Here is an 11,894-nt window from a genome sequence, read left to right as displayed (position 1 = left end):
TACATTCTTCCCTCTCCTAAAACTGTTCGACTAGGTGTGTCTTTCCTATGAAAGATTATGTGCCATGGTGTTAACCAAGAAAACAAGTGCTTTCTTTTCTTCTCTTTCTTTCTTTCTTCCATTTTTTTTTGCAAGGAGGGTGGTATGCAGGTACACAAGAAAAGTATCTCTTAAGTTACATATACATAAATTTTATAAATCTCAAGAGATTCAAATATGCACAATGAATAAAGTAATACTTAATTTTAAACTACATTTTGACATGAGCTCAACTTATTCTTACAGTAAAATATTGATATGCTTTTTCTGAATTTGAGTGCTCTAAGAGGTTTTGAGGTCATTTTTTGTTGTCTAGAAATATTAAAATGCATTATGTATAACATGTTTAATTCACAAAATTACATGTTTGTCACATTTAGAGATGCACATTCCTTGAAGAAGGAGTCTAGATGGTCCAGAAAAAATGGAGAAGGTGGTAATTTTTTGTTGTTTTGCCTTTTTATCTTTTCTACTTTGAAAGGTGATTAAAATGAACAAAAAGGCCCAAGGAGAAAAATAGTGTGTTGAGATATTTTCCAAAATTTTTTATAGGTCCGCCTTTCCCCAAAAGAAATCCACAACCAGCTTCCTTGGAATTGTCTGGGCCGCTTGTGAGATATGCATATCCCTTGGTCCTATCCCATATCCCTAGGAACAGAGTCTCTTGGAGAGGAGCTTTTAAAAATCTTCAGGGTTACTTTGGGGGGTGGGATATAAGACTGATGAGAATTTCATAAAAATGCCAAATTCCCTAGCCAGAAGTATTTTTTGGAATAACTCTCAAACATTTATTTATCATTCCAACCTATCAGAGAAATATGTAGACTCAGGATTTCCAAATTTGTCCAACTGTTCTAATCCTGCAGTGTGTAGAAGTAATTGAAATCTTACACCCTCAGAACCCTAAGCCTGTGTAGTTAAGAAAATAATTACATAAAATAACTATAGGAAATACTTTTTAAAAGAGGGGAGATAAGATTAAATATATTTTATTTTAAATATATTTACCAATATATTTTTATTTTAAATATATTTTACCAATATATTCAGGAAAATAAAACTGCATACTGGTGAGAAATTAAATGCATCACATTGTAAGTTTTAAAAATGCAAGTAGATTCTCAGACAGGATATAATCAGGACAGCAAAAGTACTGTGAATATTGTAGAATAGAAGATTTGTTACAGAGATAGGCCTTTTGAAATTGTGGAAGGAACTGGGAAGTAATGGTCTGGGAGGGAGATTTTGGAGGGTCAGAAGAAAGGTACCATTTAGCTCTCCTGAAACACCACCATGTGTGGACACATTGGAGTGTGCACAAACATCCAGGTGCTGTAGTGAGACTAGGGAGGAAAGCTCAGGAAGGAGTCTGTGGAAAGCTGTGGCTCCTGTGTAGCTACTGCTCTGAGGTTTCAGCCAAGCTTCACTCGGGGGCCTGGCCAGAAAGATCTGGATGTGGAGTTGAAGAGAGTATGGACAAGTAGAGCCCACTGGACCCCCTTCTGTGTGTCCCTCCCCAAAACTGGCTTCAAAGACACTCAGAAAGAAATAGCTGTGGCTTCCCTTCTGTCTGCCTCTTTTGTAACTCTAACCTGACGCCATATAAGGAAAAGACTTGATGGTCTTTTGGCAAATGGTGGTAAATGCAGCTTCACCAAGTTGACAGAGTACAAACTACCATGTGGACAAAAAAATTTTAAATAAAAATAAATAAAATAAACTATTGGTCATTTGAACAATGTGATTAAAAAATAACCTTAATTTAACTTCATGAAATGTTGTACTCAATAACTGAAGAATAGGAATTTCTTTTCATGCAAATTCTAAACATTTACAAAACCTGACCAAATACCAGGCCATTAAAAACAAACAAACAAACCAAAAACCCCAGCAATTTCAGTGGGGAAAAATTGATCAGATAATTTTCTCTGTTCACAATAAAAATGAAACTAGAAAACAATAATGAAAAGATAACTAGGAAAATTATATTACAAATTTTGAAATAACTCATAGATCATAAAATGGAATTTAGAAAATAATTTCAGTTACATGGTATTGAAAATACTGTGTAGCTGAAATTTTATGGGTGCACTAAATACTTCTTGTGGGTGGTTTTCAGGGAAAATGTATAGCTTTTAATTGGGCTACTTAAAAAGAACAAAGACAGAAAAACAGTAAGCATCAAAAGAAGAGAATAGCAATATAATTTTTTTAAGAAAAGGAAAAGGAAGAAAAAATCAATTTAAGAGGAAAAATTAATGAAAAGCATACAGAAAACATTATTCTTAATGGGAACATGTAAGATTCATCCTGTTTTTAATCAGCAACAAGAAATTACACTTCCATAATAAAATTCTGGGTTTTATTCAGACCACTGAACCCTGAGAACAGCTAGAAAAGCTGGATAAAATGTTTAAAAAATTAATTGAAAACTTCAGAAAATATCAAGGCAAAGGGGGACTTGCCTTACAGAACCAGTATCTAGGAAAGAAAAAAACAGCCTGAGGGAGTTAAGGCGTTTATGGTGATTATTTCCTCTTGAGGAAATTGGAGATTCCAAAAGCAAAAATAATAGCTGAAAAGAAGAGAAGTTTGAGGATATGGGGAGGGGGAAGGGTGAGCTGTGACAGGGCGAGAGAGAGTCATGGACATATATACACTAACAAATGTAAGGTAGATAGCTAGTGGGAAGCAGCCGCATGGCACAGGGATATCGGCTCGTGCTTTGTGACCGCCTGGAGGGGTGGGATAGGGAGGGTGGGAGGGAGGGAGACGCAAGAGGGAAGAGATATGGGAACATATGTATATGTATATGTATAACTGATTCACTTTGTTATAAAGCAGAAACTAACACACCATTGTAAAGCAATTATACCCCAATAAACATGTTAAAAAAAAAAAAAAAAGAGAAGTTAAGCTGAACATTCAACAGACTTTGGGCTTAGGAAAAATAGTTAAGTTAAGGTTCTGCCAAGAATGAGTAGCCCTGGTAAAGTCCCAGAGCTTTCTTTTAAAACATTCCATATAAGGACACAGAAAGGTTGAAAGTAACAGAATGGACAAAAGATATGCCAGGGAAACACTAAAGTAAATAAAATAAAATAAAACAGATTTATACATATATCAGAAAAAGAAGATTGTGAGGCAAGATGTAGTATTAGAGATTGATATATTTTACAATGAGAAAATGGTAATTTAATCCAAAAATGGGTGGAAGACCTAAATAGACATTTCTCCAAAGAAAATATACAGATTGCCAACAAACACATGAAAGGATGCTCAACATCATTAATCATTAGAGAAATGCAAATCAAAACCACAATGAGGTATCACCTCATACCCGTCAGAATGGCCATCATCAAAAAATCTACAAACAATAAATGCTGGAGAGGGTGTGGAGAAAAGGGAACCCTCTTGCACTGTTGGTGGGAATGTAAATTGATACAGCCACTATGGAGAACAGTATGGAGGTTCCTTAAAAAACTAAAAATAGAACTACCATATGACCCAGCAATCCCACTACTGGGCATATATCCTGAGAAAACCATAATTCAAAGAGTCATGTACCACAATGTTCATTGCAGCACTATTTACAATGGCCAGGACATGGAAGCAACCTAAGTGTCCATTGACAGATGAATGGATAAAGAAGATGTGGCACCTGTATACAATGGAATATTACTCATCCATAAATAGAAATGAAATTGAGTTATTTGTAGAGAGGTGGATGGACCTAGAGTCGTGGAGTGGAGTCAGAGTGGAGTCAGAGTGGAGTTAAGTCAGAAAGAGAAAAACAAATACCATAAGCTATGGTAACAATCTTATGGTTACCAGCGGGGAAAGGGGGGAGGGATTAAACTGGAGGATTGGGATTGACATATACACACTACTATATATAAAATAGATAACTAATAAGGGCCTACTGTATAGCACAGGGAACTCTACTCAATACTCTGTAATGACCTTTATGGTAAAAGAATCTAAAAAAAGTGGAAAAAGGGAAAGGGAATTCTACACAATGATGGATGCAGCTCAAACACCATCTCCTCCTGAAACTTACGTCAGTGTCTAGATGGGACAGATCTTTCTCTCTTCGGTTTCCCGCTGCCTCTTCTACAGTCCTCTGCCTCAGTTCCCATAACTCATCATTGCAGAAGTTTATTTTTATGTCTCTTTCCTCTACCAGCTGGATGTTTCTTGATGGTAAAGACAGTCTTATTCCTCTTTATATTTCTAGTCATTAGCATAGCACCCAAGACACTATGATTGATTAATAATATTGGTAAATAAAGGGATGAAAAACATAGGTACAAATAAGTGTACCTTTGTTCAGATGAATCTGAGTTTAGATTCTACCTCAAACACTTCAGCACGGTGGGACCTTGGGTATTTTTACTTTTCTATCTGCAATATATTGCATTATTCTGCTATGAAATATTATATTGTATCATATCACATCACATACCTACTTCACAGGGTTGCAATAAGGATGAAATGAAATACAATTTATGAAGCATTTCAAACAATGTCTGGAGCTTGATAAATGGTCAATGGTATGTAATGCTTTTAGAAAGTAGGATGGCATATCAATGTGTTTTTATCTTTCTAACTAGAATCAAAACTCCGTTAGGATGGAAAATTGTCTTGTTCATCCCTTTATCCCCAGAGTCTGAAATAGTCTGATACATAGCATATGCTTATTAAATATTTTTTGAGCAGATGAATGAGTTGAATTTTGATGGAAATATATGGAAGGATCCAAAAATGCCTAATTTTGCCTTAACAATCATGATTTTCCTCATCTGTGAGTTCACTAAGGGGTTTTATATGTAAGGATTCCAGAGAGGAACCAAAAGACTCCTTTATGATAAGTTTTATTGTGTTTTATCATTCTTATAAGTTTTATGACAAGTATACCCCTGCAGACCTCTGAGATGGGACATGCAGCTGGAACTTGTGAACTAAGTGAGAAATTATCCTTTCCTCTCAATCTAGTTATTGGAATTGTACCAACTTTTTTTTTTTTTTTTTTTTGCGGTACGCGGACCTCTCACTGCTGTGGACTCTCCCGTTGCGGAGCACAGGCTCCGGACGCGCAGGCTCAGCGGCCATGGCTCACGGGCCTAGCCGCTCCGCGGCATGCGGGATCTTCCCGGACCGGGGCACGAACCCGCGTCCCCTGCATCGGCAGGCGGACTCTCAACCACTGCGCCACCAGGGAAGCCCTGTACCAACGTTTGTACAAACACATGAAGAAAGAAAAACAGAAGAGACAAGAAGGCCAAACCTTAATATCCTCCCTCAGTTGCATTAATGAAAGAGGTATAAAAGGGACAACACAAAGAGGTGCTTGATGCTTTAACCTAGTCACCTGGCCCATTAGTACATGTGGACTAACTGATGTTTTACATTTCATCTGGGGAATCAAGTCTCTTTTGAGGGAGGAGCAAGAAGGGAGGTGGAGCAAAGGAAGTCAGGGGCGTCCTTTAAAAATAAAAAATAATTTAAAAATATATAGTGTATATTTATAAATGAAACTGTTTTTATCTATATTCACATATCCTTCCCAGTTATTAAGCACAGTTTGTTACTGAAAGAGAGAGAGAGAATCCATCTTTCCTGGGTCACCATATAAACAAAATCCAAGGTTGCACTCTTTCCTGTGGAGGATAATAGAACTGTGGACTTGAAATTCAGTGAGCAGAGGAAATAAATCTTCAACGCCCTTCTAGTCCAGGACTTGCATGATGCTGCATCTTATCCTTCAATGGAACAGCTGCCTCTAGTAGGTGAGCCAAGCATGGGGGAAAGAGATCTGATAACCTGTGGCATCAGGTATCAGTTTGAATCTAGTTTTGAATCAGGATTTAGTTTTGAATTCTGAATCCAAAATACCAAATTGCTGTGTGACCCTAGTCAAGTCACCTAATCTCTCTGCTCCTCAGTTTTATCATTTGTGAATTAAGATCTTTGAACTAAATAATCTTTAATTTCTAAAATTATGTCTCAACCAAAAAAAAAAGTCATTGTTTCAGTTCCTCTATTTAAGGAAATATAAATGACTTCAGCGATCAAACTGCCAGGTCCCCCCACCCCAAAGTAAAGTTAAAACCTGTGTGATTCATGACTCATTTTCAAAAGAAAGTGGCATTTGCACCAGAGTTTCAAACCAGTTCATTCTAATTGCAAAGCTGTGTCTCTTCTGCTGTGTAGACAATGCAGAAATAAATATTGCTTGCTTTCCAATGGACGTATTTATTCCAGAACACCAATTTATTCTTAGGGTAGTGAATAATTTTCTTTTAAATATTGAAGCTGCTTTTCTTAAGGTCCATATAGCATTGGTTTTTTTCCCCTAGACTGTAGAGAAGCCATTAAAAGCTGCAAAGTCCTGATGACTTTCTATCCCTCCTCATACTAAAGCATTGTTGCCTCCAGACACACTTCACCTGCTAAGGACCCAGACTTGCCTTAGCTGATCTTTTTCGCTGCCCTCCCAGAAGTATTTGTCCATCTCTAAAAGACCACCCTAGGGCTAGAAACAAATTGGATTCTATGGACCTTTTATGTTTTAAATTCTGGTTTTAATGGGATTGTAAAAGTTATAATAGAGGAAATTATTTGGGTCAGAGGTGTTAGGCACCTCTTCCATTGGGCTCTCTAGCTCCTTTGGTTAGAGAAAATCTCTAATGAGGACAAGGTCATAGGAGCATATTAAATTGCCACACTATTCTGCTGCACAGGTTGTATTCCTAGATTTGGCCAAAAACTTGGCTCATTCATTCAGTATTAATTCACTCACTTCCTCAACTAGATGCCAGAAACTGAAAAAAAATATTAATACTAAATAGCCATTTTTAAGCACTTGGATGTACCAGGCACTGTGAGCTCTATGTTTTACATACAGGATCTCATTTGATTCGTACAATTGCTTGATGTAAGTAATGTTATTACAGCCATTTCATATGAGGAAACTGAGACTTGAGCAGATTAAGGAACTCACCCAAGGAGGAAGAGGGAAGGAGCCAGGATTCAATCCCAGGCAATCTGAGTCCTTATCAAACTAAAGAGAGTTCTCCACGGGGAGTCAGACACTAAAGGTTAATTAGCTAAAGTGTATTCAATTACTATTTGATCATAATCATTAACCAGCCATTACACAATTGTGATGAGGAATGAGAAAAGGGGTTGAGGACTGTTAGATTCTATTGAGACGTCAGAGAATGCCTCCCTGAAGAAATGACACTTAAGCCGAGACACGAATATTTCGAAGGAGTTAGTCAAGTAAAAAGTGGGAGGGGAAGTGAGCTTTCCAGGTGGACAGACCTACCCAATAAAAATAAATAAATAAATAAAAGAAGAAACCAAGACTTATTGACTGATTAATAACAACCGGGCTATACTAAGTCCTTTATAAGGCTTATCTCTTTTAATCTACATAGAAACTCTTTAAGGTAGATATTATTATTTATCCTTATTTCACTCATGCAGAAACTGAAACTGGGTATAGTTAAGTAATGTAACCAAAGCCACAATCCAGTAACGGTGGGACAGGGCCTGGACTTAGGCAGTCAGGCTAGAATTTATGTTCTTGGTTACAATTTGTTGTAAATGGGAAGGAGCCTTGTACATACTTGTCGTGTGTTGAACAGTGTTTCCACAAAACCCGTCTACCCAAACTTTGGAAGGTGACCTGATTTGGGCCTTGAGATGAAATCATTCTGGATTTGGGGTGAACCCTAAATCCAATGACTGAATTTTTTGTAATAAGAGAGGACACGGAGACACAGAGAAGAAAGCAATGTAAAGATACAGGCAGAGATTTGAGGGACACATCTACACACTAAGGAACTATAAAAATTGCCACCAAACACTAGAAACTAGGAGAGATATGGGACAGTTTCCCCCTCACAGAAGGAAGCAATCCTGCTGACACCTTGAGTTTGGACTGCTAGCCTCCTCCACTGTGAGAGGGTCAGTTGCTGTTACTTTAAGCCACCCAATACGTGGTAACCTGTTATGGCAGCCCTAGGGAAATAATACAGTATACTTTGACACAGGGGAGCCTAGTAATAAAGTTTAGGAGGATTTATTTACTTATTCAACCTTATTCACTGTTTATACTGTTTGTCAGATATTTTGACAAGAGTTATGAAAAATGCACATGATGCAAATATGGAATCCGCCTTCAAAGACTGCAAGGCAGAAACTGATAGGTGTCATATAAAAGTATAGATTAATAATAATAATCACTCTCTCGTATTAAATACTTATATGACAGGCACTGCGAGTGATGGCTTACACACACTAATTTAATATGCAAAAGGTAGATATAACTTATTACATTTAACAGATAAAGAAACTGAAGCATGATGAAGTCTAATTACCTTCTTCAAGGTTGTACATTTCTGCCAATGTCAAGGCTGGATCTCAATTTCCAGTGAGATGATAAAGGAAGGAACTCAGTTAAAGAGAATACGTTTGATCTGGGTCTTGAATGATGAATAATGTTGGGCATTGATGAGCGAAAGGCAAGGAAAAAGGATGTTATGGGTGAGAGTAACAGTGAACATAAAGGCAGAAAAACAGAGAATGGGGCTTTTGTTAGCGATAGAGCGCTCCAATTTGTTGAAATGTGTAGTACACTAAAAAAGAAACATGGGAAACTGATTTGGAATGGTAGATTCAGACCAGTTGTTGACCCTTGAACAACTGTCAGGAAGAACTGGGAAATTATTCTTTGAAGAGATTGAAGTTCAGAAAGATTGTGCTAAAGCAAGTAGAACGATCCGATTGTTGCTTCAGGGAGATGAATCCCACCGGAGTGTGAAAAATGGACTGGAGACTGGCACAGACTGGTAAGCAAAGATCCATTTAGGAGCCAAATGTCATAAGAGAGGGGCAGAAGCCATTCACATTCCTCGGAAAAAAAATCGTAGTCCAAACCCCACCTGCTCAGTGCTTTGTGACCACCTAGAGGGGTGGGATAGGGAGCGTGGGAGGGAGACGCAAAAGTGAGGAGATATGGGGATATATGTTTATGTATAGCTGATTCACTTTGTTATAAAACAGAAACTAACCATTGTAAAGCAATTATACTCCAATAAAGATGTTAAAACAAAACAAAACAAAACCTGTTGAGCCTTTCTGTGCTACCCAAGCAGGGATTCATATGAAAATGTCTTGGTTTTACATCATAACTTAAAGGAAAACTTTCACAATGTCTGGAGCCCTTGCTATCCTGCAAATGAAGGAGGAGGATGTCCTCAAATTTCTTGCATCAGGAATGTACTTAGGTGGCACCAGTGTTGACTTCCATATAAATATACATCTACAAAGGAAATAGGTGATGACATCTACATCATAAATCTGAAGAGGACCTGGGGGAAGCTTTTTCTGATGGCTTGTACCATTGTTGCCATTGAAAATCTGGCTGATACCAGTGTCATATCCTCCAGGAACACTAGCCACAGGGCTGGGCTGAAGTTTGCTGCTGCTACCAGAGCCATTTTTATTTCTGGCCACTTTGCTTCTGGAACCTTCTTTAATCAGATCCAAGGAGCCTTCCAGGAACCACGTCTTCTGGTGGTTATTGACACCAGGGCTGATCACTAGCCTCTTACAGAACTGTCTTATGCTAACCTGTCTGCCATGGCTCTGTGTAACATATTCTCTGCACTATGTGGACATGCCATCCTCTGCAACGACAGTGGGTTGGACGTGGTGGACACTGGCGCAGGAAGTTCTGTGTATGTGTGGTACCACGTGAGCACCCATGAGAGGTCATGCCTTATCTCTATTTGTACAGAATGCTGAAGAGATTGAAAAGGAAGTGTAGGCTGCTGCTGGAAAGGATGTGACCCAGGAGGAATTTCAGGGTGAGAGTAACAGTGAACATAAAGGCAGAAAAACAGAGAATGGGGCTTTTGTTAGCAATAGAGTGCTCCAATTTGTTGGAATGTGTAGTACACTAAAAAAGAAACTCTGTTTATAAGCGTGTTTATAACACTCCAGCCCCTGAATTTACTGCCACCCCATCTGAGGTTACAGACCCTGCATCTGAAGGCATAGGTGCCCTCTGTGCCTATTCACCAGTTCCCTAGGGAAGACTGCAGGGCTCAGCCTGCCACTGGGGACTGGTCTGCAGCTCCCACTGGTCAGGACACTGAATTGGTAGGAGGAATGACCACTAAGTGGTCTTAAGCTGTTCATCCACGGGCTCCTCCACAGAAAAATGGAATACGATTGACTGAAAATAAACATCAGTTTCTTTAAAATAAACATACAACAACAAAAAACTAGCACCAGATTCTCCCCTAGAGCATCTAGAAGAATGCAGCCCTGCTGGCATCTTGATTTTAGCTTCATGAGAACTGTGTCCAACTTCTAACCTACAGAACTCAAAGAAAATATATTTGTGTTGTTTTAAGCCACTAAGCTTGTGTTCATTTGTTACCACAGCAACAGGAAACTAAAACAGATAAGCAGGAGAAAAGATATTTTTAGGTAGTATTAAGATCTAGAACAAAGAAAAAATTTTAAAGGGTAGTATGATAGTGAGCCAGTGAAAAGTCCCTCACACTTGGCCTGTGTTCTTGGTGTGTATAGAGCAAGAATGAGAACCATTAAGATGGAGGGCTTCCCTGGTGGCGAAGTGGTTGAGAGTCCGCCTGCCGATGCAGGGACACGGGTTCGTGCCCCGGTCCGGGAAGATCCCACATGCCGCGGAGCGGCTGGGCCCATGAGCCATGGCCGCTGAGCTTGTGCGTCCGGAGCCTGTGCTCCACAATGGGAGAGGCCACAACAGTGAGAGGCCCGCGTACCGCAAAAAAAAAAAAAAAAAAAGATGGAGATGGAGATGGAGAAATAGGCTTCATTAGAGAGGAGATACTTTAACATTCTGCGTGAGGTCATCTAACTCTGATCTCAATGAGGAAATTTAAAACTGGTGTAGGCTCAGACATTAGAATTTTTTCTGTGATGAATGTTATGTTTTATCTATGCCTAAAAGAGAGAAACATGGGCCCTCTTTCGAGTTTTACACAGTAAAGGTAGGGATTTCTTTTTTAAAAAAATTAAGGCGTTTTGTAAGAGTTTAAGGTTCACAGCAAAATTGAGGAGAATTATATAGATTTCCCATGTACCCCCTGCCTCCACACATGCACAGCCTCCTCCATCATCCACATCCCCCGCCAGAGTGGTACATTTGTTACAATCGATGAACCTACATTGGCACATCATAATCACCCAAAGTCTGCGGTTTACTTTAGCGTTCATTCTTGGTCTTATATATTCTATAGGTTTGGACAAATGTATAATTATATGTATCCAACAATATGATATATTTTCACTGTCCTAAAAATCCTCTGTGCTTCAGTTATTCATCCCTCCCCCACAAACCCACCCCTACCCATAACCCATGGCAACCACTGATGTTTTTACTGTCTCATAATTTTGCCTTTTCCAGAATGTCATATAGTTTCACATAATTGGAATCATACAGTATGTAGCCTTTTCAGACTGACTTCTTTCACTTAGTAAGATTCATTTAATATTCCTCCATGTCTTTTCATGGCTTGATAGATCATTTTTTTTAGCGCTAAATAATATTCCATTGTATGTAAATAATATTCCACAGTTTATTCATTCACCTACTGAAGGACATCTTGATCACTTCCAAGTTTTGGTAATTATGAATAAAGCTGCTAAAAACATTCAAGTGTAGGTTTTTGTGTGGACATAAGTTTTCAGCTGAGTTTTGTTTTAAATATAAAATGGACACAGATTTCCAGTTAAATTTGGATAATTGAACATACAGTTTGTGTTCATTTTCTCCAAACGTTTTCACTAAAATG

General features: G+C 38.4%; 1 pseudogene; it reads left to right on the top strand.

Annotated features, from left to right (window-relative positions):
• Window positions 1–9,259: 9,259 nt before the first annotated feature.
• Window positions 9,260–10,242, top strand: LOC101277961 (40S ribosomal protein SA-like; annotated as a pseudogene).
• The last annotated feature ends 1,652 nt before the right edge of the window (window positions 10,243–11,894 follow it).

This window comes from Orcinus orca, chromosome 8 (assembly GCF_937001465.1).
Source record: "Orcinus orca chromosome 8, mOrcOrc1.1, whole genome shotgun sequence".
In the NCBI taxonomy this organism is placed as follows: Eukaryota; Metazoa; Chordata; class Mammalia; order Artiodactyla; family Delphinidae; genus Orcinus; species Orcinus orca.
This window is presented reverse-complemented; position numbering and strand designations above follow the sequence as displayed.